Here is a 27,399-nt window from a genome sequence, read left to right on the forward strand (position 1 = left end):
ACTGTCCCCTACTTGTGGAGTTTCCAGGCTTCCAGAAGCCGAGGGCCTCCTTCAGATTTCAGAGGATGTGGGTGCGGCACAGGGACTTTATGCAGACAGTGAGGCTGAATTGGTGTCTACCTAGTGTGGCACAGGGACTGCAGAGGCTACAGATGAAGCTGAGGAGGCTGAAGGAACATCTGAAGTGGTGGAACATGGAGGTGTTTGGTAACATACATGACAGGGTTTTGCAGGCTGAGGAGAGTATGGCTGCAGCTGAGCAGGCATATGACAGGGACCCCACAGAGCAGAGCAGGATTCACAGGTCAGAGTGTCAGGCTCACCTATTCAGAGTGCTAGACATGGAGGAGGACTTCTGGAAGCAGAGAGCTGCTGTCAGATGGATGGGAGAGGGGGAGAGGAATACAAAGTTCTTTCACTCCACAGTGCAGAAGAAGAGGTCAGCTAGCAGACTTTTCAGAGTTTGGGAGGAGGGGCAGTGCCTGGACCAGCCTGAGAGGATCAGAGAGTCAGGAGTCAGATATTTTCAGGAGCTGCTGACAGGGGAGATAGTGGATAGTACGGTGGTGGACACTGAGTTGATACCCTCCTTGGTTAGTACAGAGGATAATTTGATGCTTGAGGGGCTCCCATCAGCAGAGGAGGTGAAGCAGGTGGTCTGGTGCATGTGTCAGGACAGTGCTGCGGGTCCAGATGGCTTTTCAGTGGCCTTCTACAGAGCTTGCTGGGAGATTGTGGGGGAGGATGTCCTTCAGGCAGTACTGGATTTCTTTCGAGGGGCAGAGCTTCCACGGGGTATGGCGTCTACGACTATAGTTTTGATCCCCAAGGTGGACAGTGCGCAGAGGTGGCAGGATTTCAGGCCCATCAGCTTATGTAATGTGTCCTATAAGATCATCTCTAAGCTGATGGCGCAGAGGATGGCTTCAGTGATAGGGAAGGTAATATCCCCAGCTCAGAGTGGTTTTGTTCCAGGGAGACTGATTTCAGACAATATCTTGATGGCTCAGGAGCTTGACCACAAGCTCAACTATCACACCAGAGGAGGGAACCTTATACTGAAGCTGGACATGGCCAAGGCATATGACAGAGTGCAGTGGGGCGTCCTTTTCAGAGTCATGGCAGCATTTGGGTTCTCAGAGTCAGTGATTGCTTTCATCAGGAGGTGTGTGACTTCTTCTTGGTTTTCGGTCCTGGTGAATGGACAACTGTCAGGCTTCTTTAGATCACAGCGTGGCTTGAGGCAGGGTGACCCCATCTCCCCTTTCCTCTTTATTTTGGCGGCGGAGCTCCTCTCCAGAGGGATAGAGGCCTTATTTGCAGCGTACCCAGGGATGGCTTATGCGACAGGATGTGATATGAGGGTGTCTCACCTGGCCTATGCGGATGATGTGGTCATTTTCCTGAATGGGTCTCTGGACTGTGTGAGGAGGGGGAAGGGATTTTTGGACAGGTATGAGGCCCAGACAGGACAGGCGATCAATGCAGGGAAGAGCTCCTTCTTCCCTTCGAGGTGCATATCAGACAGGAGGAGGCAGCAGATAGCAGCGGTTACAGGCTTTGGTTTGGGGGAGAGGCCTATGCTTTATTTGGGGGTTCCAATCATCTCAGGGAACAAGAGGACAGTCCACTTTGCGCCACTGCTGGCAAAGATTCAGAGGAAGTTTCAGGGTTGGAACCTCTCACGCCTTTCACATGGGGGTCGCCTGATGCTGATCCAGAGTGTCTTGAGTTCTCTGCCTGTCTATCTCCTCCAGGTGACCCAGCCTCCTTTGGAGGTCCTGAAGAAGCTGGAGGGGGTGTTTGCATCGTTTTTCTGGAGCTCAGTGGGGCATGATAGGAAGGTGCATTGGGTAGCCTGGAAGGACATTTGCAGGCCGAAGCAGGAGGGAGGGCTGGGGATTAGACGGCTGTCAGAGGTGGGGGCGGCCTTATCTATGAAGCTGTGGTTCAGATTCAGAGAGCAGAGCACACAGTGGGCCAGATTCTTGAGGAGATCTTATTGTGGGACGGTGGACCCAGGTGTGGTGACTCTGAGGAGCAATGCTTCCCCCAGTTGGCGCAGGATGATTCAGACCAGAGCTGTGGCAGAGAGACAGATTGGGTGGATTATTGGGCAGGGTCACCTCAGCTTTTGGCATGACAGGTGGATGGAGAGGGGACCGTTGTCGGAGTGGTGCACAGTGCAGGGGCCTCCGGATGTCAGAGTGGGCCGGTTTTTAGCAGATGGCAGCTGGAGTCAGGAGATACTTCAGAGGGTGCTGCCCTCATCAGTGGCGGAGGAGGTGACAGAGGTTCAGCTGAGGCCCGAGGAGGAGGATGTTATGCTGTGGCGACCCACCAGAGATGGGCGATTTACTACGAGGTCTGCTTGGGAGGCCTACAGGACCACGCACCAGAGGGAGGATGTAGCGATAGTGACCTGGAGCAGACTTCTCCTCCCCACCATTTCCGTGTTCATTTGGAGGTTCTTTCGGAGACGACTGCCAGTGGACGAGATCTTACAGCAGCGTGGTGTATGCTTGGTGTCCAGATGCCAGTGCTGTGCGGCAGTGGAGTCATGGGAGCATCTGTTCTATGGGAGCCTGGTGGCAGGAGATGTCTGGGGGTACTTTGGACATTTATTCGGGGTTGGCAGCTGGAGGGCGATGGAGAGCTGGAGGGCAGGCACAGCTTGGAGCAGCACTGGTTCGGTGAGGGAGATCATCCCCCTCTTGATTTTTTGGTTCCTGTGGACGGCCAGGAACGACTCCAAGCACAGGGGGCTGAGGCCAGAGGGACAGAAGATTATCAGGCAGATCACACAGTACTTGAGGGTCGGGATGGCATCTGGTATCATCAAGCCCAGGCACTGGAGGGGAGCTATCTCGGCAGCCCAGGCTATGGTGATTCAGGTGAGGATACGGACATTGCACACGATCTCAGTAGTACACTGGAGGAGGCCTGATGATGGATGGTTCAAGCTCAACACAGATGGTAGTTCTAGAGGGAACCCAGGTGAGTCTGCTTACGGTGCTATTGTTCGAGATCACAGTGGACAGGTGGTGGTGGCCAGGCAGGGAGTCCTTGGAGAGGGCTCCAATATTAGAGCAGAGCTTATGGCGATCCTGAGAGGGTTGGAGTTGTGCGTGGATAGGCAGCTTTCCCCGATTTGGCTGGAGTCTGATTCTCTGGTGGCATTGCATATCATCAGGTCTCCTGGTATTTCCTGGGAGTTTCGGGAGGAGATCTTACGGATCAGAAGGCTTGTACGACAGCATGGGGTCAGATGTACACACATATATAGAGAGGGGAACGCGGCTGCAGACTTCCTCGCCAACCAGGCATATCAGGTGGAGGGGGAGAGGGTGATGGAGGGGCAGGAGATTGATGGGTTGCTACTTGGTATCTGCAGGATGGATAGATTGGGCTTGCCGTATATCAGGAGCTCTTGCAAGCCAGGATAGCACACTTGATGGAGGGTGAATAGCTCCACCTTAGAGCTATCTAGCCCGCAGCAAACGGCTGCGGTAAAGGCATCCTAAATCCGTTGATAGCTGTGGCTTTGCTAAAAAGCCAAATAGGGTGACTAGATCCACCTATGGTCTAGCTAGCCCGTAGCAAACGGCTGCGGTAAAGGCGTGCCAAATCCGTTGAGGGCTGTGGCTTTGCCAAAAAGCCAAAGAGGGTGTGTAGGCCCACCATTGGCCTACCTAGTCCGTAGCAAACGGCTGCGGTAAGGACACACTAAATCCGTTGATAGCTGTGGCTTTGCTAAAAAGCCAAATAGGGTGACTAGATCCACCTACGGTCTAGCTAGCCCGTAGCAAACGGCTGCGGTAAAGGCGTGACAAATCCGTTGAGGGCTGTGGCTTTGCCTAAAAGCCAAAGAGGGTGAGTAGGCCCACCATTGGCCTGCCTAGTCCGTAGCAAACGGCTGCGGTAAGGACACACTAAATCCGTTGAGGGCTGGTCACTTGCCAAAAGTGAACATCGGGTGTGCTGGAGGACTGTTTGGGAGCGGACCAGGAAAGGACATCGGTTTTACCTCACTGATGTCTTTGATGGCGATTCATGGAGCTTGGGCAGCGGAGCAGGAAAGGACATCGGTTTTACCTCACTGATGTCTTTGATGGCGATTCATGGAGCTTGGGCAGCGGAGCAGGAAAGGACATCGGTTTTACCTCACTGATGTCTTTGATGGCGATTCATGGAGCTTGGGCTGGACTTTCTTGGGTGCGGCTCTTGGACTATGTTGGCACTATTATCATGGAGCGCGGAGGACAGATATGGTGGGCGACAGCGAGGCAGGAAAGGACATCGGTTTTACCTCACTGATGTCTTTGATGGCGATTCATGGAGCTTGGGCTGGACTTTCTGGGGTGCTGCTCTAGGACTACGTTGGCACTACTATCATGGAGCGCAGAGGACAGCTATGGTGGGCGACAGGTGAGAGACAGTGGTTGTTTGAACCTATGTGGATCTGTAGGAGCTTGGAGGCCATTGGATAGCACATGTGAAGCTTTACTTTTTCTTTTCTGTGTTGCAAAATCACATGTAGAGCTTTACTTTATCTTTTCTGTGTTGCAAAATCACATGTAATCTCTTGCAAGAGAGAAACCCCTTGTTCCCCTAGGCTAGCAGGTCAGGTTTGGTCCCCCTGATAGCCTGGGCTTTTCCTTGGTGGAATAAAGGTCTCTTTTTACCAAAAAAAAAAAAAAAAAAACCCTAAACCCTAAACCCTAAACCCTAAACCCTAAACCCTAAACCTTAAACCCCAAAGCGCCGGCGCCGGCCCCCCAGCCGCCTGTGTGTGATCCCGGCCCATCCTCGGTGGCCCTTCGTCAAAACCCGCTGTTCCACAGTGGTGTAACGGGCGGGGTGGCGGCGGCTCAAGGTGGCGACGTCCTAGCGGCGGCGACGCAAGGCTTTGGTGGGGATGGTGGCAAGGCGGCGGCAGCGCGAGGTGTTGGTGGGGACGACGAAGGCAGGGTGGTGGTGCATGGCGTGGGTGGGGGTGAAGTTCGGGCGGCGGCGACACAATGCGGTCGTGGCGGAGGTGGTTATCCGATCGGGACGCAGGCAACGACGGGCGTTGCCCCTCCTGTTTGCGCAAGCGAGGCGATGGAGGATATCGTGCAGGCATCGGCGGCGGCCAGGGCGTTGGTGCACCTGCTGTTGGCGGCTTGCGGCGGCTGTGGAGACGGGCTGACCTCGGGGAAGACGGGGGCGACGGGGGAGACAGCCTCGGCGCTGCAGCAGGCTTGCACAGTCTCTGCGCTGTCGGGGAGAGAGGCCCGGACGGGCTGCATGGGCGACGTACAGGGCAGGGCCGCCGGCTCGGCAGGGAACCACCCATGCAACCCTAACCCTAACCCTAACCCTAACCCTAACTTGGGGGCGCCGGTGGAAACATGGACGCAGCAGGAAGCGGTGGCTGGGGCGGTGATCTCGACGACGCGCACGACCTCGGAGATGCAGCAGCGGTCGCTGCCTGCCCGGTCGCCGGCGCCTTCGCCGGAGCTAGTAGTGGCGATCGTGGAGGCTTTGGCGGAGATGATGCGGACACGGGACGCCTCTTTGGCGCCAGCCGGGGCAGCAGGCGGGGGCCCGACGGCGATGACATGCCATGCAGTGGCCGGAGATGGTGGTGCGCCGGCAACCGGTGGAGCTGGGGCGGTCTGCACAGCTTCGGATCCAGCACCGGCGCCTCCTTCTTCGCATGGGAAATTGTACGTGGAGGCTCTCGCTCCAAGGTCGCCAAGGGCGGCCAAGAAGAGTTTTGAGGAGGTGGGAGCAAATTTCAAGGAGATTTCGATGTGCAACAACGTGCCAGGGGTCTTCTACAATGCTGAGGAGGTAAAAGTTTTGTCTGATCCTTATAAGTTTTCCCTGATAGGCAAGTTTTCGGGCAGGAGACCTCCCCCTCAGATGGAGTACCAAGGTTTCAAGGGGCTGGGACTATCAAGCCCCTACAACATTCGGTTTCTACGTGCTGGGCATATCTTTTTGCACCTTACTTCAAACGAGGACATGGCCAGGATATGGACTAGGGGAGTTTGGCGCATTGGTGGATCAATACTCAGAATCTTCAAGTGGACACCGCACTTTTCCTATGAGGCTGAATCATCTGTGGTTCCAGTTTGGGTACAATTTCCTGATCTTCCTGTCCATATGATCAATAAAAATTGTGTGTTTTCGATGGCTCGGATTGTAGGGTGCCTAATCAAGATAGATGAAGCCACAGCAGATGGATCTAGACTCTTTATGGCTAGAGCATGTGTGGAGATTGATCTTTTGAAGCCCAGGGTGGAGCAGTTCTGGATCGGAATTGGAGAGGAGCACAGGCTGCAGAGAGTAGTGTATGAGAGGACACCAGAGTACTGCCAGTATTGTAGGCACCTTGGACATGCAGAGGCGGATTGCTATGTGGCAGGGAACAAGCCACGGCCTGAGTGGCACAGAGACAGAGTGGACCCGATTCCCCCAGGCGCAGACCTGAGAGAGAGACTTAATCAGAGGGAGCGAGACAGGAAAGGTAAGGCAGTGGTGGTGGAGGACTCGGAGGCACAGGATTTTCAGAGGGTTGGTGGCAGAAGGACTGGACAGACATGGGCCCGTAAGCAGCTACATTGCAGGATGGGCCAGGAAGCTGCACAGGAGTTACATACTCAGGTGAATTCTTTTGAGGTGCTGAAGGATATAGGAGAGGAGGAGGAGGCAGGGGATGACGTGATGGAGGTGGCTGGTGGCAGGGAGGCGCTGGGAGATACTCCACAGTTGGGAACAGAGACAGATGAAGGTGTGGGAGAGGAAGAGGACAGGGTGGCTGACACTCAGCTGGTGGAGGTGGAAGACAGGATGCCAGGGCAGTCGGGACAGCACCAGACATTAAGGCAGACATCTCAGGGTTTGGGTCAGCAGGACAGTGTTTCAGTGGAGGGAGGAGAGCAACAGGTGGGGGACCCGACATCTCAGAGTCTCGGCCAGGGGGAGCAGGCTTCTCAGACAGTACAGAGGCCAGGCACAGGGGCACAGCAGAAGAACACAGATGGAGCACAGGGACAGGGGGGAGCCTCCAGGGAGTTGCAGGATGCCAGTTTGATCAGTGGCGAGGAGCCCAGGGTACTGGAGTCATCGGGTGAGCTGCCAGAGGATGATTGTCTAGATAGATATTCCAGCTCCTCAGCAGATCAGGGAGTCTCAGACGATTTGGGTCAGCAGGAGCAGGCTAGGCTCACACAGGCTATCCCAGAGGGCACAGAGGATCCAGACTTTCAGAAGACCTTTGAGGAGTATGAGGAGACAGATACGTTTTCTTCATCATGTGGGGGACACAGCCTAGCATCCGTGGTTAGTCCACCCAGAGGAAGGAAAGCAGGGGTGTCCAAGGGATTCAAGGCGCAGCGGCCGAAGGTGGGATTGGAGCCACGAGTGACTAGGAGCCAGACTTCAAAGCAGGCTCGCACCCCCTTCCATTAGTCATGTCTGGCATCATATGGAACGTGAGGGGGTTTGGGAATTTGGCGACGCAGAGGAGGGCTTTGTTTCTGAGACGACATCATCATCTGAGTTTCTTAGCAGTGTTGGAGCCTATGGTTGATTTGGACTGCAGGTATATGGCTCGACGCATGGGGTTTGAGGAGGTGGTCTCTAATAAATCAGGGAAGGTTTGGTTTTTCTGGGATTCTACTATTGCTTGTAAAGTTTTGTTTGATCATGACCAGTTTCTACACTTGGAGCTTTCTTCGCAGCTGTTCCCTTCTTCTATGATTGTGACAGTGGTCTATGCCAAGTGTACGAGGTTAGAGAGGAGCTTATTATGGGAGAGCTTGGTGGAGCTGAGGCCAGAGGGCGACAGATTGTGGCTAGTGGGAGGAGACTTCAATGTCATATCTAGCATGGAGGAGCACTCAGCAGGAGTTCTAGCTAGGCCAGGGGCCATGGAGGACTTCAATAATTTTATCATGCTTGCTGGACTGGTGGATGCAGGTTTTGTTGGGGACAGGTACACATGGACGAATAACAGGGTGTGGAAGAGGTTGGATAGGGTTCTCTTGTCCCCCTCCTGGGGCAGTCTGGATTTCACAGTCAGGGTGGAGCATTTGAGCAGGGCAGCCTCAGATCACTGTCCCCTACTCGTGGAGTTCCCAGGCTTCCAGAAGCCGAGGGCCTCCTTTAGATTTCAGAGGATGTGGGTGCGGCACAGGGATTTTATGCAGACGGTGAGGCTGAATTGGTGTTTACCTAGTGTGGCACAGGGACTGCAGAGGCTACAGATGAAGCTGAGGAGGCTGAAGGAGCATCTGAAGTGGTGGAACATGGAGGTGTTTGGTAACATACATGACAGGGTTTTGCAGGCTGAGGAGAGTATGGCTGCAGCTGAGCATGCATATGACAGGGACCCCACAGAGCAGAGCAGGACTCACAGGTCAGAGTGTCAGGCTCACCTATTCAGAGTGCTGGACATGGAGGAGGACTTTTGGAAGCAGAGAGCTGCTATCAGGTGGATGGGAGAGGGGGAGAGGAATACTAAGTTCTTTCACTCCACAGTGCAGAAGAAGAGGGCAGTTAGCAGAATTTTCAGAATTTGGGAGGAGGGGCAGTGCCTGGACCAGCCTGAGAGGATCAGAGAGTCAGGAGTCAGATACTTTCAGGAGCTGCTGACAGGGGAGACAGTGGATAGCACGGCTGTGGACACTGATTTGATACCTACATTGGTCAGTACAGAGGATAATTTGATGCTTGCGGCCCTTCCATCAGCTGAGGAGGTGAAGCAGGTGGTCTGGAGCATGTGTCAGGACAGTGCAGCGGGTCCAGATGGGTTTTCAGTGGCCTTCTATAGAGCTTGCTGGGAGATTGTGGGGGAGGATGTCCTTCAGGCTGTACTGGATTTCTTTCGAGGGGCAGAGCTTCCACGGGGCATGGCGTCTACGACTATAGTGTTGATTCCCAAGGTGGACAGTGCGCAGAGGTGGCAGGATTTCAGACCCATCAGCTTGTGTAATGTGTCCTATAAGATCATCTCTAAGCTGATGGCGCAGAGGATGGCCTCGGTGATAGGGAAGGTTATATCCCCAGCTCAGAGTGGTTTTGTTCCAGGGAGACTGATTTCAGACAATATATTGATGGCCCAGGAGCTTGATCACAAGCTCAACTATCACATCAGAGGAGGGAACCTTATACTGAAGCTGGACATGGCCAAGGCGTATGACAGAGTGCAGTGGGGCGTCCTGTTCAGAGTCATGGCAGCATTTGGGTTCTCAGAGGCTGTGATTGCATTCATCAGGAGGTGTGTGACCTCTTCTTGGTTTTCGGTCCTGGTGAACGGACAGCTGTCAGGCTTCTTTAGATCACAGCGTGGCTTGAGGCAGGGTGACCCCATCTCCCCTTTCCTCTTTATTTTGGCGGCGGAGCTTCTCTCCAGAGGGATAGAGGCCTTATTTGTAGCGTACCCAGGGATGACTTATGCGACAGGATGTGATATGAGGGTGTCCCACCTGGCCTATGCGGATGATGTGGTCATTTTCCTGAATGGGTCTCTGGACTGTGTGAGGAGGGGGAAGGAATTCTTGGACAGGTATGAGGCCCAGTCAGGACAGGCGATCAATGCAGAGAAGAGCTCCTTCTTCCCTTCGAGATGCATATCAGACAGGAGGAGGCAGCAGATAGCAGCGGTTACAGGCTTTGGTTTGGGGGAGAGGCCTATGCTTTACTTAGGGGTTCCAATCATCTCAGGGAACAAGAGGACAGTCCACTTTGCGCCACTGCTGGCAAAGATTCAGAGGAAGTTTCAGGGTTGGAACCTCTCACGCCTTTCACATGGGGGTCGCCTGATGCTGATCCAGAGTGTCTTGAGTTCTCTGCCTGTCTATCTCCTCCAGGTGACCCAGCCTCCTTTGGAGGTCCTGAAGAAGCTGGAGGGGGTGTTTGCATCTTTTTTCTGGAGCTCAGTGGGGCATGATAGGAAGGTGCATTGGGTAGCCTGGAGGGACATTTGCAGGCCGAAGCAGGAGGGAGGGCTGGGGATCAGACGGCTGTCAGAGGTGGGGGCGGCCTTATCCATGAAGTTGTGGTTCAGATTCAGAGAGCAGTGCACACAGTGGGCCAGATTCTTAAGGAGATCTTATTGTGGGGCGGTGGACCCAGGTGTGGTGACTCTGAGGAGCAATGCTTCCCCCAGTTGGCGCAGGATGATTCAGACCAGAGCTGTGGCAGAGAGACAGATTGGGTGGATTATTGGGCAGGGTCACCTCAGCTTTTGGCATGACAGGTGGATGGAGAGGGGACCGTTGTCGGAGTGGTGTACAGTGCAGGGGCCTCCAGATGTCAGAGTGGACCGGTTTTTAGCAGATGGCAGCTGGAGTCAGGAGATACTTCAGAGGGTGCTGCCCTCATCAGTGGCGGAGGAGGTGACAGAGGTTCAGCTGAGGCCCGAGGAGGAGGATGTTATGCTGTGGCGACCCACCAGAGATGGGAGATTTACTACGAGGTCTGCCTGGGAGGCCTACAGGACTGCGCACCAGAGGGAGGATGTAGCGATAGTGACCTGGAGCAGACTCCTCCTCCCCACCATTTCCGTGTTCATTTGGAGGTTCTTTCGGAGACGACTGCCAGTGGACGAGATTTTACAGCAGCGTGGTGCATGCTTAGCGTCCAGATGTCAGTGCTGTGAGGCAGTGGAGTCATGGGAGCATCTGTTCTATGGGAGCCCGGTGGCAGGAGAGGTCTGGGGGTACTTTGGACATTTATTTGGGGTTGGCAGCTGGAGGGTGATGGAGAGATGGAGGGTAGGCACAGCTTGGAGCAGCACTGGTTCGGTGAGGGAGATCACCCCCATTTTGATTTGTTGGTTCCTGTGGACGGCCAGGAACGACTCCAAGCACAGGGGGCTGAGGCCAGAGGGACAGAGGATTATCAGGCAGATTACACAGTACTTGAGGGTCGGGATGGCATCTGGTACCATCAAGCCCAGGCACTGGAGGGGAGCTATCTCGGTAGCCCAGGCTATGGGGATTCAGGTGAGGATACGGACATTGCATACGGTCTCAGTAGTACACTGGAGGAGGCCTGATGATGGATGGTTCAAGCTCAACACAGATGGTTGTTCTAGAGGGAATCCAGGTGAGTCTTCTTACGGTGCTATTGTTCGAGATCAGAGTGGACAGGTGGTGGTGGCCAGGCAGGGAGTCCTTGGAGAGGGCTCCAATATCAGAGCGGAGCTTATGGCGATCCTGAGAGGCTTGGAGTTGTGTGTGGATAGGCACCTCTCCCCTATTTGGCTGGAGTCTGATTCCCTGGTGGCACTGCATATCATCAGGTCTTCTGGTATTTCCTGGGAGTTTCGGGAGGAGATCTTACGGATCAGAAGGCTTGTACGACAGCATGGGGTCAGATGTACACACATATATAGAGAGGGGAACGCGGCTGCAGACTTCCTCGCCAACCAGGCATATCAGGTGGAGGGGGAGAGGGTGATGGAGGGGCAGGAGATTGTTGGTTTGCTACTTGGTATTTGCAGGATGGACAGATTGGGCTTGCCGTATATCAGGAGCTCTTGCAAGCCAGGATAGCACACTTGATGGAGGGTGAATAGCTCCACCTTAGAGCTATCTAGCCCGCAGCAAACGGCTGCGGTAAAGGCATCCTAAATCCGTTGATAGCTGTGGCTTTGCTAAAAAGCCAAATAGGGTGACTAGATCCACCTATGGTCTAGCTAGCCCGTAGCAAACGGCTGCGGTAAAGGCGTGCCAAATCCGTTGAGGGCTGTGGCTTTGCCAAAAAGCCAAAGAGGGTGAGTAGGGCCACCATGAACCTACCTAGTCCGTAGCAAACGGCTGCGGTAAGGACACACTAAATCCGTTGATAGCTGTGGCTTTGCTAAAAAGCCAAATAGGGTGACTAGATCCACCTATGGTCTAGCTAGCCCGCAGCAAACGGCTGCGGTAAAGGCGCGCCAAATCCGTTGAGGGCTGTGGCTTTGCCAAAAAGCCAAAGAGGGTGAGTAGGCCCACCATTAACCTACCTAGTCCGTAGCAAACGGCTGCGGTAAGGACACACTAAATCCGTTGATAGCTGTGGCTTTGCTAAAAAGCCAAATAGGGTGACTAGATCCACCTATGGTCTAGCTAGCCCGTAGCAAACGGCTGCGGTAAAGGCGTGTCAAATCCGTTGAGGGCTGTGGCTTTGCCTAAAAGCCAAAGAGGGTGAGTAGGCCCACCATTGGCCTGCCTAGTCCGTAGTGAACGGCTGCGGTAAGGACACACTAAATCCGTTGAGGGCTGGTCACTTGCCAAAAGTGAACATCGGGTGTGTTGGAGGTCTGTTTGGGAGCGGAGCAGGAAAGGACATCGGTTTTACCTCACTGATGTCTTTGATAGCGGAGCAGGAAAGGACATCGATTTTACCTCACTGATGTCTTTGATGGCGATTCATGGAGCTTGGGCTGGACTTTCTGGGGTGCTGCTCTAGGACTACGTTGGCACTATTATCATGGAGCGCAGAGGACAGCTATGGTGGGCGGCAGATAAGAGACAACGGTTGTTTGTACCTATGTGGATCTGTAGGAGCTTGGAGGTCATTGGATATCACATGTAAAGCTTTACTTTATCTTTTATGTGTTGCAAAATCACATGTACTCTCTTGCAAGAGAGAAACCCCTTGTTCCCCTAGGCTAGCAGGTCAGGTTTGGCCCCCCTGATAGTCTGGGCTTTTCCTTGGTGGAATAAAGGTCTCTTTTTATCAAAAAAAAAAAAAAAAAAAACCCTAAACCCTAAACCCTAAACCCAGTTTGGGTACAGTTTCCTGATCTTCCGGTTCATATGTTCAATAAAAATTGTGTGTTTTCGATGGCACGGATTGTAGGGTGCCCTATCAAGATAGATGAAGCCACAGCAGATGGCTCTAGACTCTTTATGGCCAGAGCATGTGTGGAGATTGATCTCTTGAAGCCCAGGGTGGAGCAGTTCTTGATCGGAATTGGAGATGAGCACAGGCTGCAGAGAGTTGTGTATGAGAGGACACCAGAGTACTGCCAGTATTGTAGGCACCTTGGACATGCAGAGGCGGATTGCTATGTGGCGGGGAACAAGCCACGGCCTGAGTGGCACAGAGACAGAGTGGACCCGATTCCCCCGGGCGCAGACCTGAGAGAGAGACTTAATCAGAGGGAGCGAGACAGGAAAGGTAAGGCAGTGGTGGTGGAGGACTCAGAGGCACAGGATTTTCAGAGGGTTGGTGGCAAGAGGACTGGACAGACATGGGCCCGTAAGCAGCTACATTTCAGGATGGGCCAGGAAGCTGCACAGGAGTTACATACTCAGGTGAATCCTTTTGAGGTGCTGAAGGATACAGGAGAGGAGGAGGAGGCAGGGGATGACGTGATGGAGGTGACTGGTGGCAGGGAGGCGCTGGGAGACACTCCACAGTTGGGAACAGAGACAGATGATGGTGTGGGAGAAGAAGAGGACAGGGTGGCTGAGACTCAGCTGGTGGAGGGGGAAGACAGGATGCCAGGGCAGTTGGGACAGCACCAGACATTAAGGCAGACACCTCAGGGTTTGGGTCAGCAGGACAGTGTCTCCGTGGAGGGAGGAGAGCAACAGGGGGGGGATCAGACACCCCAGAGTTTCGGCCAGGGGGAGCAGGCTTCTCAGACAGTACAGAGGCCAGGCATTGGGTCACAGCAGAGGACCACAGACGGAGCACAGGGACAGGGGGGAGCCTTCAGGGGGTTGCCGGTTGCCTGTTTGATCAATGGCGAGGAGCCCAGGGTACTGGAGTCATCGGATGAACTGCCAGAGGATGATTGTTTAGACAGATACTCCAGCTCATCAGCAGACCAGGGAGTCTCAGACGATTTGGGTCCGAAGGAGCCTGCTAGGCCCACACAGGCTATCCCAGAGGGCTCAGAGGATCCAGACTTTCAGAAGACCTTTGTGGAGTATGAGGAGACAGATACTAGTTCTTCATCACGGGGGGGGACGCAGTCTAGCATCCGTGGTCAGTCCACCCAGAGGAAGGAAAGCGGGGATGCCCAAGGTACTCAAGGCGCAGCGGCCGAGGGTAGGATTTGAGCCAAGAGTGACTAGGAGCCAGACTTCAAAGCAGGCTCGCACCCCCTCCCATTAGTCATGTCTGGCATCATATGGAACGTGAGGGGGTTTGGGAATTTGGCGACACAGAGGAGGGCTCTGTTTCTAAGACGACATCATCATCTGAGTTTCTTAGCAGTGTTGGAGCCTATGGTTGATTTGGACTGCAGGTACATGGCTCGGCGCATGGGGTTTGAGGAGGTAGTCTCTAATAAATCTGGGAAGGTTTGGTTTTTCTGGGAGTCTACTATTGCTTGTAAAGTTTTGTTTGATCATGACCAGTTCCTACACTTGGAGCTTTCTTCGCAGCTGTTCCCTTCTTCTATGATTGTGACAGTGGTCTATGCCAAGTGTACGAGGTTAGAGAGGAGCGTATTATGGGAGAGCTTGGAGGAGCTGAGGCCAGAGGGTGACAGATTGTGGCTAGTGGGAGGAGACTTCAATGTCATATCTAGCATGGAGGAGCACTCAGCAGGAGTTCTAGCTAGGCCAGGGGCCATGGAGGATTTCAATAATTTTATCATGCTTGCTGGACTGGTGGATGCAGGTTTTGTTGGGGACAGGTACACATGGACGAATAACAGGGTGTGGAAGAGGTTGGATAGGGTTCTCTTGTCCCCCTCCTGGGCCAGTCTGGATTTCACAGTCAGAGTGGAGCATTTGAGCAGGGCAGCTTCAGATCACTGTCCCCTACTTGTGGAGTTCCCAGGCTTCCAGAAGCCGAGGGCCTCCTTTAGATTTCAGAGGATGTGGGTGCGGCACAGGGATTTTATGCAGACGGTGAGGCTGAATTGGTGTTTACCTAGTGTGGCACAGGGACAGCAGAGGCTACAGATGAAGCTGAGGAGGCTGAAGGAGCATCTGAAGTGGTGGAACATGGAGGTGTTTGGTAACATACATGACAGGGTTTTGCAGGCTGAGGAGAGTATGGCTGCAGCTGAGCATGCATATGACAGGGACCCCACAGAGCAAAGCAGAACTCACAGGTCAGAGTGTCAGGCTCACCTATTCAGAGTGCTGGACATGGAGGAGGACTTTTGGAAGCAGAGAGCTGCTATCAGGTGGATGGGAGAGGGGGAGAGGAATACTAAGTTCTTTCACTCCACAGTGCAGAAGAAGAGGACAGTTAGCAGACTTTTCAGAATTTGGGAGGAGGGGCAGTGCCTGGACCAGCCTGAGAGGATCAGAGAGTCAGGAGTCAGATACTTTCAGGAGCTGTTGACAGGGGAGACAGTGGATAGCACGGCTGTGGACACTGATTTGATACCTACATTGGTCAGTACAGAGGATAATTTGGTGCTCGCGGCCCTTCCATCAGCTGAGGAGGTGAAGCAGTTGGTCTGGAGCATGTGTCAGGACAGTGCAGCGGGTCCAGATGGGTTTTCAGTGGCCTTCTATAGAGCTTGCTGGGAGATTGTGGGGGAGGATGTCCTTCAGGCTGTACTGGATTTCTTTCGAGGGGCAGAGCTTCCACGGGGCATGGCATTTACGACTATAGTGTTGATTCCCAAGGTGGACAATGCGCAGAGGTGGCGGGATTTCAGACCCATTAGCTTGTGTAATGTGTCCTATAAGATCATCTCTAAGCTGATGGCGCAGAGGATGGCTTCAGTGTTAGGGAAGGTTATATCCCCAGCTCAGAGTGGCTTTGTTCCAGGGAGACTGATTACAGACAATATCTTGATGGCCCAGGAGCTTGATCACAAGCTCAACTACCACATCAGAGGAGGGAACCTTATACTGAAGCTGGACATGGCCAAGGCATATGACAGAGTGCAGTGGGGCGTCCTTTTCAGAGTCATGGCAGCATTTGGGTTCTCAGAGGCAGTGATTGCATTCATCAGGAGGTGTGTGACCTCTTCTTGGTTTTCGGTCCTGGTGAACGGACAGCTGTCAGGCTTCTTTAGATCACAGCGTGGCTTGAGGCAGGGTGACCCCATCTCCCCTTTCCTCTTTATTTTGGCGGCGGAGCTTCTCTCCAGAGGGATAGAGGCCTTATTTGCAGCGTACCCAGGGATGGCTTATGCGACAGGATGTGATATGAGGGTGTCCCACCTGGCCTATGCGGATGATGTGGTCATTTTCCTGAATGGGTCTCTGGACTGTGTGAGGAGGGGGAAGGAATTCTTGGACAGGTATGAGGCCCAGTCAGGACAGGCGATCAATGCAGAGAAGAGCTCCTTCTTCCCCTCGAGATGCATATCAGACAGGAGGAGGCAGCAGATAGCAGCGGTTACAGGCTTTGGTTTGGGGGAGAGGCCTATGCTTTACTTAGGGGTTCCAATCATCTCAGGGAACAAGAGGACAGTCCACTTTGCGCCACTGCTGGCGAAGATTCAGAGGAAGTTTCAGGGTTGGAACCTCTCACGCCTTTCACATGGGGGTCGCCTGATGCTGATCCAGAGTGTGCTGAGTTCTCTGCCTGTCTATCTCCTCCAGGTGATCCAGCCTCCTTTGGAGGTCCTGAGGAAGCTGGAGGGGGTGTTTGCATCTTTTTTCTGGAGCTCAGTGGGGCACGATAGGAAGGTGCATTGGGTAGCCTGGAGGGACATCTGCAGGCCGAAGCAGGAGGGAGGGCTGGGGATCAGACGACTGTCAGAGGTGGGGGCGGCATTATCCATGAAGTTGTGGTTCAGATTTAGAGAGCAGAGCACACAGTGGGCCAGATTCTTGAGGAGATCTTATTGTGGGACGGTGGACCCAGGTGTGGTGACTCTGAGGAGCAATGCTTCCCCCAGTTGGCGCAGGATGATTCAGACCAGAGCTGTGGCAGAGAGACAGATTGGGTGGATTATTGGGCAGGGTCACCTCAGCTTTTGGCATGACAGGTTGATGGAGAGGGGACCGTTGTCGGAGTGGTGTACAGTGCAGGGGCCTCCAGATGTCAGAGTGGACCGGTTTTTAGCAGATGGCAGCTGGAGTCAGGAGATACTTCAGAGGGTGCTGCCCTCATCAGTGGCGGAGGAGGTGACAGAGGTTCAGCTGAGGCCCGAGGAGGAGGATGTTATGCTGTGGCGACCCACCAGAGATGGGAGATTTACTACGAGGTCTGCTTGGGAGGCCTACAGGACTGCGCACAAGAGGGAGAATGTAGCGATAGTGACCTGGAGCAGACTCCTCCTCCCCACCATTTCCGTGTTCATTTGGAGGTTCTCTCGGAGACGACTGCCAGTGGACGAGATTTTACAACAGCGTGGTGCATGCTTAGCGTCCAGATGTCAGTGCTGTGAGGCAGTGGAGTCATGGGAGCATCTGTTCTATGGGAGCCCGGTGGCAGGAGAGGTCTGGGGGTACTTTGGACATCTATTTGGGGTTGGCAGCTGGAGGGTGATGGAGAGATGGAGGGTAGGCACAGCTTGGAGCAGCACTGGTTCGGTGAGGGAGATCACCCCCCTTTTGATTTGTTGGTTCCTGTGGACGGCCAGGAACGACTCCAAGCACAGGGGGCTGAGGCCAGAGGGACAGAAGATTATCAGGCAGATCACACAGTACTTGAGGGTCGGGATGGCATCTGGTATCATCAAGCCCAGGCACTGGAGGGGAGCTATCTCGGCAGCCCAGGCTATGGGGATTCAGGTGAGGATACGGACATTGCACACGGTCTCAGCAGTACACTGGAGGAGGCCGGATGATGGATGGTTCAAGCTCAACACAGATGGTTGTTCTAGAGGGAATCCAGGTGAGTCTTCTTACGGTGCTATTCTTCGAGATTATAGTGGACAGGTGGTGGTGGCCAGGCAGGGAGTCCTTGGAGAGGGCTCCAATATCAGAGCGGAGCTTATGGCGATCCTGAGAGGCTTGGAGTTGTGTGTGGATAGGCACCTCTCCCCTATTTGGCTGGAGTCTGATTCCCTGGTGGCACTGCATATCATCAGGTCTTCTGGTATTTCCTGGGAGTTTCGGGAGGAGATCTTACGGATCAGAAGGCTTGTACGACAGCATGGGGTCAGATGTACACACATATATAGAGAGGGGAACGCGGCTGCAGACTTCCTCGCCAACCAGGCATATCAGGTGGAGGGGGAGAGGGTGATGGAGGGGCAGGAGATTGTTGGTTTGCTACTTGGTATTTGCAGGATGGACAGATTGGGCTTGCCGTATATCAGGAGCTCTTGCAAGCCAGGATAGCACACTTGATGGAGGGTGAATAGCTCCACCTTAGAGCTATCTAGCCCGCAGCAAACGGCTGCGGTAAAGGCATCCTAAATCCGTTGATAGCTGTGGCTTTGCTAAAAAGTCAAATAGGGTGACTAGATCCACCTATGGTCTAGCTAGCCCGTAGCAAACGGCTGCGGTAAAGGCGTGCCAAATCCGTTGAGGGCTGTGGCTTTGCCAAAAAGCCAAAGAGGGTGAGTAGGGCCACCATTAACCTACCTAGTCCGTAGCAAACGGCTGCGGTAAGGACACACTAAATCCGTTGATAGCTGTGGCTTTGCTAAAAAGCCAAATAGGGTGACTAGATCCACCTATGGTCTAGCTAGCCCGTAGCAAACGGCTGCGGTAAAGGCGTGCCAAATCCGTTGAGGGCTGTGGCTTTGCCTAAAAGCCAAAGAGGGTGAGTAGGCCCACCATTGGCCTGCCTAGTCCGTAGCAAACGGCTGCGGTAAGGACACACTAAATCCGTTGATAGCTGTGGCTTTGCTAAAAAGCCAAATAGGGTGACTAGATCCACCTATGGTCTAGCTAGCCCGTAGCAAACGGCTGCGGTAAAGGCGTGCCAAATCCGTTGAGGGCTGTGGCTTTGCCTAAAAGCCAAAGAGGGTGAGTAGGCCCACCATTGGCCTGCCTAGTCCGTAGCAAACGGCTACGGTAAGGACACACTAAATCCGTTGAGGGCTGGTTACTTGCCAAAAGTGAACATCGGGTGTGTTGGAGGTCTGTCTGGGAGCGGAGCAGGAAAGGACATCGGTCTTACCTCACTGATGTCTTGGATAGCGGGCAGGAAAGGACATCGGTTTTACCTCACTGATGTCTTTGATGACGATTCATGGAGCTTGGGCTGGACTTTCTGGGGTGCTGCTCTAGGACTACGTTGGCACTATTATCATGGAGCGCAGAGGACAGCTATGGTGGGCGGCAGATGAGAGACAACGGTTGTTTGTACCTATGTGGATCTGTAGGAGCTTGGAGGTCATTGGATATCACATGTAAAGCTTTACTTTATCTTTTATGTGTTGCAAAATCACATGTACTCTCTTGCAAGAGAGAAACCCCTTGTTTCCCTAGGCTAGCAGGTCAGGTTTGGTCCCCCTGATAGCCTGGGCTTTTCCTTGGTGGAATAAAGGTCTCTTTTTACCAAAAAAAAAAAACCCTAAACCCTAAACCCTAAACCCTAAACCCTAAACCCTAAAACCCTAAACCCTAAACCCTAAACCCTAAACACCAACAATCTCCCCCTTTTTGATGTTTGACAATACCACTATAACACTTACAATCCCATATGTAAGTTAGGCTAATCCCATAGCCTCCTTCTTCATGCCACTAGGTAATGAAAGCATAAATTAAGCTCTTCATTCTCCCCCTAAGAGGGCAAACTCCCTCTAGGTAATGAAAGCCTAACTTACTCCCTTTCATGAGTCCTTTCATTCTCCCCCTATGACCTTCCCATAGGTAATGAAAGCCTAAACTTAACCATACATTCTCCCCCTATTGGCACACATCAACCCATCGTTGGACACACATCAACCTATGCTCCAATTCTGGGCACACTTCAACAAATCCATTTGTTGAAGACTCTCCCCTGCAGAGTTGCTCATCGTTGTTCACAACATCACTCGTTGTGATCAACACGATAATGAAGGTCCCATACCCTTCATTTATCCTTAACTTCTCCCTCAATGTAGACAACTACCCAACCTTGAGCATTATCTACCACTTGAGTGTCCACTTGAAATAATGAGGATATCCACTCCCCATTTCTCCCCATTTCAAGTTTAAATGCTCAACCTTGAGCAAGTTCACAACAGAAGGTTAACCACCTTCCAAGGTTCATGAAAAATAATTTTCATGTCTTTAAAGAGTCCCTCCCCTAAAGACATGGTGGTAACTTCTGTCATTGCACCAACAATGACTTGGAATCCCTAAAACATTAGGAAACCCAAATTTAGAAGTTTTGAGGTTCAAATATTCAAAATTTGAAACACACCTCAACCTAAACTTCTACTTAGTCTTCGTTAACCAATCCATCCTTGTTTTCAACATGAAAACACCCTTTGTATGTATACAAATGTATTTAAGGGGTTTGGAATGGTTACCTAGACTAAAATAGGTTCAAAGATGCTGAAATCAGGCCTTCCCAGCCAAAACCAGCAACTTGGATCGATTGAAGTTGGGTTCCAATCGATTGAACCTTTCTGAATCGATCCACTGATCGATTCCTGATCGATCGGCTGATCGATCCAGCGCTGTGGGAATTGCTGTTTGAATCGATCCATGGATCGATTCAGGAACTCCAATCGATCCATGGATCGATCGGAGCTCTGATAGTTGCTGAAATTCCATTTCAGTCAACTTCAGAAACCCCTAGAAAATTCTACAAAAATCCAAAAATTATGAAATTTCGTGTAGACATTATTTAGAGCGTTTACTATCACGGAAAAATAGTTTTCTATGAAAGTACTTCATATTTTCAAAGATTGACACAAACTTGAAAACTTGCAAAAACTTTAGTATTTTTCTTCAAGTTTGTGTCTAACTATTCAATGGTGATTACTATCAAAAGATAGCCTTCACCAAGGTTTTCCAAAAACATTTTAAAAATATTTTCAAAACCAATATCCCATCACATTCCTTGGGCTTAATGCACATGACTTGTACATTAGCTTTCCCAATGATGGGAAAACACATAACTATGTGTTTTGATGAACCTAAAACTCAAAAGAATGCACTAAATCAACATCTTGAGTTTTGTTCATCTTTCTAACATCTCACTTATATCTATTGTGGACAAAACACATACAAGTCATCTTAGAGGTCTTTGTGAGATGTAAAATTTAGTTTTGCCCTATTCTAGGGATCATGCATATTTATCTAGGCATTTTAGAAATGTTAGACATCCACCTAGGATGTCACTTGTCAATAAGTGTCGTTAAATGCCATTTGTCCTTAATTACAAGGAATTAAACTTAATGCATGATTATGTTATGGCATACATCAAAAGAAAATAATTTTCAAAAGAAAATATCCTATTTCTACATGATGTATGAATGTCATGACATGGTATGTTTTTTTGATTTTTCATAATAAAACATGAATGCAAAAACTAGACATGATGTCATGGCATATGATGGGCAAACAATCATGGCAAGATTTAGCATAAATAAAATATACCTAGATTAACTATCTAAGTATCCTTAAAGTCTTAGCTAAACTTACACCTTAAACCTAGATTGCCCTAAAGTGCTACAAGAGAATGCCAAAGCCTAAATTTGGCATTTCTAATTTCCTTGATTTAATGTATGCCAATTGAAAATAAACATGTCCTCAAATGTTGGCATATTCCATTTTTCTTCAAGAGTAGCACTTTTGAATTAAGGCCCGGATTGCCTTAAATTGCATAAGAACATACCAAAATCCCAACTTGATAGTTCTTATGAATTTCCCAATATGTGCCATTTAAGATTAAAATCAATTCTTCCACCATTAGGCACATTTTACTCTTTCAAGAAGTAATCAATAGGTCCATTTCATTTTCAAAGGTTAACTAAAACCTTGAAAATGCTCCTTGAGTGTCAATTTCCTCAAAGTTGGGTTAACTACCCTTCTAATCGGAGTTGACACTCTCTAACCCATCTATGGGGTAGAGAAGATGCTCCTAGGAACCCAACACCTATTGGTGCTCCTTGGATGCTCTAGGTACTCACTAGGGATAACTTCCCTAGATACCTTCCTAGTGACCTTGTTGGGCTTCTTAGAAGCCTTGGTCACAGTTTCTAGGTCAACTCTAGGGATAGCTTCCCTTGTAACCTTGTTCGTGACTTTCTTAGACTTCTTAAAAGTCTTAATCACTTTGGTTGCAAAGATACTTCTAGGGATATCTTCCCTTGTATCCTTGACTTGACCTCTAGACTTAGGATTCGTTCCATAACTATATGGAACCCTATGATAACTAGGCACATCCTTCTTAGCTTTTGGTTTGTATCCCAAACCTTTATGGCCATTGGATGGCTTTGATTTTCCTAAACCTAAGTTATGCTCACTTTGCCCTAATAGGATATTTTCCATCATTTTTAGGGTCTTCTCCATTTTATCAAGTCTTGACCTCAAGACTTGATTTTCTCTCACTAAGTCCTTAGTATTTGATCCATGAGCATTTTTGTTTCTAGGCTTGTATCTTACATCCTTAGAGTTATCGCCTAGGTTTTTACCTACATTCCTAGCCTTAGGGATAGTAGTTTTGGCATGTAGGGCCACATGCTTTTCCTTAAAGCCCTCATGCTTCCTATTCTTATGGTAAATCACATTAAAATGATAAAAATTTGACCTAGCATGCTTTTTACCATTTTGCAAGGGAATAGGCTCAATGAAAGTTACCTTCCTTTTTACCTTGGAGGCTCCCCCTTGACTAGTGCCTCCTTGAGCCTTGACCATCTTCTTCCCCTTGGGGCATTGACTTCGGTAATGCCCTTTTTGTTGACACAAGAAGCACACAATGTGCTCCTTACTCTTCTTTGTCCCGGGGGTGGTCTCCTTGAGCTTCTCCTTGCCCTTTTTTGCCATTTGGCCCTTCTTCTTGGCCAATTTAGGGCACTTGCTCTTGTAGTGCCCATGTTCCCTACATTTAAAGCATATAATATGATTTTTATTATTAATTGAAATATTTATACCTTTGCTTGTAGGGGTGGCATCTTTTTCTTTGGATCCAGAGGTAGAAACTTCCTTTTGATAGGACCTTGATTCTCCTCCATTTGATTTTTCTTGACTTGTGGAGGTAGAAGCTTCTTCCTCCTCTTCATCTCTTGACCCGGATGTAGAAGCTTCTCCTTCTTCTTGATCCGGTGTCACCAAGGATTGCTCCCCCTCAATCCTAGAGGTGGAGGCTTCATCATCTTGAATATGAAACAAGGAGTATGCTCCCTCCTTGTTCCCTTCGTTGCATTCCCTTGAAGATGAAGCTTCTTCTTGAACTTCTTCTTCGGAGGTTGAGCATCTCTCAACCTCGGAGTCCTCCTCTTGGTCTTGCTCCAAAGAGTCACCCTCTCTGGATACTTCTTGCTCTTGTACAGTGGAGGGGATCTCTTCACGAAGCTTGGCCAATTTGCTCCATAGTTCCTTTGCATCTTCAAATTCTCCAATTTTGCAAAGGATGGTGCTTGGCAATAAATTGACCAAAAGCTTGGTCACTTTGTCATTGGCCTCGCACCTTTGGACTTGCTCTTGGCTCCACTTGCTCCTTTTGAGTACTTTGCCCTTGGAATTTGTGGGAGCTTCAAAACCTTCCATGAGAGCAAACCATTGCTCTATCTCCATCATAAGAAAATTTTCGATTCTTGATTTCCAAGAATCGAAGCTTGTAGATGAATATGGTGGAGCCACCCTTGTGTCAAATCCAAGTCCATCTTGGAATTGCATCTTGAAGTTGAGCTTGATAAAATCTTGAACTTGAAGAATTTGCTCCAACTTCTTCACCCTCTAGCTTTTCTTGTTATGCTTGACCCTTCCGGCGATGATTCCGGTGAAGAGCGGCCTCGCTCTGATACCACTTGTTATGACCAAAAGTAGCTAGAGGGGGGTGAATAGCTCGTCGCGTTCGCTCGGTGCTCGGCGTTGCTTGTTCCTTCAAAGATGTGCAGCGGAAAATACAGAAACAAATACAACAACGCTAACACGGTTGGTTTACTTGGTATCCACCTCACAAGAGGTGACTAGTCCAAGGATCCACACCACACACGCACCCTCCACTATGAAAACACTCCTTTTCGGTAACTACCGAGGGCGGAGAAGCCCTACAAGACTCTCCGTACAAGAAGAAAGGAAAGGGAAACAAAATACAAGCGCAAAGCTTACAATGAGTACAGAAAACCCTAACCCTAGCTTCTCTTCTTGCCTTTGATCCACCTCTTGACTTGGAAAGCTTCCAAGATCCTTCAAGAACTGGCGATCTGATCTTTGAGAGCGCTGTGGAGGAGCTGGCGAAGATCTGAGATGAAATCGTGAAGAGATACCGCAGCCATCACACTCCTGCAGCTATAAACGACGCCAACGGTCGGATCCCGATCGATTCGAATGTTCCCAATCGATCGGGGAGGCTTTGGATCGATCCACGGATCGATCCAGAGCGCCTCTGTGCTCTGGGAAAACGCCTGGATCGATCCACGGATCGATCCAGCGCTTATCGCGCGAAGCAGCCGCGTCCCAATCGATCCACTGACCGATTGGGACCTCTGATCGATCCGGATCGATCCAGCTGATCGATTGGAATGGTCGGATCGATCCACCGATCGATCCGATGATCCACCGCGATCAGACTTGGATTTTGTCAAAACCAAGTCCCAAACCTCCCAAACCAACATCCGGTCAACCTTGACCTGTTGGTATGTCATGCCTAGCATCTAGTCACTCCCTTGACCTGCTAGGACTCCTTTACCAAGTGTCCGGTCAATCCCTTTGACCCACTTGGACTTTTCTCTGTGCCAAGTATCCGGTCAATCCCTTTGACCTACTTGGACTTTTCTTTCATGCCAAGTATACAGTCAATCCTTTGACCTACTTGGACTTCCCAGCACCAGATGTCCGATCATCCTTGATCCATCTGGATTTTCCCTTGCCTGGCTTCACTCACCAGGACTTTCACCTAGCTTCACTCACTAGGGTTTTCCATCGCCTAGCTTCACTCACTAGGACTTTCACAGCTTCACACCAGGATTTCCATCCGCCTAGCTTCACTCACTAGGACTTTCACCGACTTCACTCACCAGGATTTCCATCCGCCTAGCTTCACTCACTAGGACTTTCACGGCTTCACTCACCGGGATTTCCATCTGGCTTCACTCACGGGACTTTCTTCCACTGGCTTCACTTACAGGACTTTCCTTACTGGCTTCACTTACCAAGACTTTCACCTGGCTTCACTCACTAGGGTTTTCCATCTGCCTAGCTTCACTCACTAGGTCTTTCATTTTGCCTAACATCCCAGTTAGGACTTCCCAGTCAAGTATCCGGTCAACCTTGACCTACTTGACTCTTCTTCAATCAATATCTTATTGTCAAACATCTAAACTCAAACCAAGACTCAGCTTGGTTACCCAGGTCAACCTTGACCTGAGGGATATTGCACCAACAATCTCCCCCTTTTAGATGTTTGACAATACCACTATAACACTTACAATCCCATATGTAAGTTAGGCTAATCCCATAGCCTCCTTCTTCATGCCACTAGGTAATGAAAGCATAAATTAAGCTCTTCATTCTTCCCCTAAGAGAGCAAACTCCCTCTAGGTAATGAAAGCCTAACTTACTCCCTTTTATGAGTCCTTTCATTCTCCCCCTATGACCTTCCCATAGGTAATGAAAGCCTAAACTTAACCATACACCTGAGAGCAATCTCTGTCTCCACTTCAGCAGCGAGGCCCAAATCCGAACGGTCAGTGAGGTCGAGGATGCAAGGAATCCATCCGGTCCCATCGTCGACAACGAACCTGAGATAGTCGCAGGTGCGCTCCTTGCTGACCACGACAGCAACCGTCTCTACTCGCCAAACTTGCATACCTCTGCTGAAAAAGGTAGGAGCATAGTTTGGGGGGTTGTGGGCAGTGAGGGAGAGGAAGTCTCTTGCTAGAAGCTTGACATGTACGGCTCGAAAAACATTCATCTTGTTGAAGATGAGATTGAAGGTGGACGAGGGGAATTTTTTGGGTGGAGAAGGCAGTAGGTTGAGGGTCAGAAATTAAGAAGAGAGGAAGAGCGAAGGGTGACGGTGAGTAGCTAAGGGAGGGGTTGGGGAGGGGTCTTAATAATCTGCCCACCTCCACATGTATCACAGGCTGACAAAACGAGACGTGACAAGATGATATAGGACGGGACAAGATGACACTGCCTGCGACACGACACGACACGACGGCACACTGCACCCGACACGACATGACGAGACACTGCAAGCAACGCGATGGGACACTGTAGGCGACATGATGGGACCCTACATGCATGCAACACGACACGACGGGACACTGCATGCGACATGACAAGACAATGCATGTGACACGACACGACGGGACACTGCACGTGACACGACATGGCACGACGAGACACTGCACGCAACACGACACGACGGGACACTGCACACGACACGACACACCCAGATGACATGACAGGCTAACAAGACGAGACGAGACGACACTGCACACGACAATATTGCAATTGACCGGACGGTAATGACATGAGATGAAGACACGAAGAGGTTAGGTTAAATTTAATTAACTAATATTAGTTTATATATGTTAAGATTTATTAATAATTGATTAAATAATTAATCAATCAATCTTTTTATATCGTCGGTTCCGTCGTAAATAGTTTCCGACATCTCCCTTTGTCGTCTCCGTCTCCGTCAAAAACAGTCGTTTCGAGCGCTTCCGAAGAGTAACCCTTTTATATAATTATACTTTATATATATATATATATAACCGAAAAAAAATAAAGAAAAAAAAAACGAGCGGGAAGGGGTTAAAAAAATTATTTTTTTTAAACTCTTCTCCTCCCTCCGCCCTCTTGTCTCTGCCTGCCTGCATATATATAAATTTGTGACAGAAAAATTTAAAAAAAAAATAAAAATAAAAAAACCGTGAGCGGGAACCTCTATATACATTTGTGACAGAAAAATTTTAAAAAATTACAAAATTTTAAAAAAATAAAAATAAAAAAACTGTGAGCGGGAACCTCTACGGCTTAGATTAAAATATTTGTTTTCATTTTTTTTCCTTTAATTTTAATTTCCTTTTTTCTTTCTCCTTTTCTTTTCCACACTCATCATTCAAAAAATACTACCTACCTACCAGCCTGTGTATACGGTCTATACTCTCTACTGACTATTTTATTTTTTACTCATCATCACATAAATTAACAGTGTATCACATAAGATAATATAATATTCCATAAACCATCATAACATTACATACAAATTTACAACATACAATGACATAGGATCGATAATATAATATTCCATAAACCACCGTAACATTACATACAATTTTACAACATATAATGACATAGGATCGATCACACGAGATGTCTTACCAACACATAACATTAAATTAAATACCATACCATACAATACCAGCATCGGCCACACGCAGGACATAGCATTACTTAGCATAACATAGGCATAACGCATGCT

The sequence above is a fragment of the Zingiber officinale genome, chromosome 11A (assembly GCF_018446385.1).
Source record: "Zingiber officinale cultivar Zhangliang chromosome 11A, Zo_v1.1, whole genome shotgun sequence".
Lineage (NCBI taxonomy): Eukaryota > Viridiplantae > Streptophyta > Magnoliopsida > Zingiberales > Zingiberaceae > Zingiber > Zingiber officinale.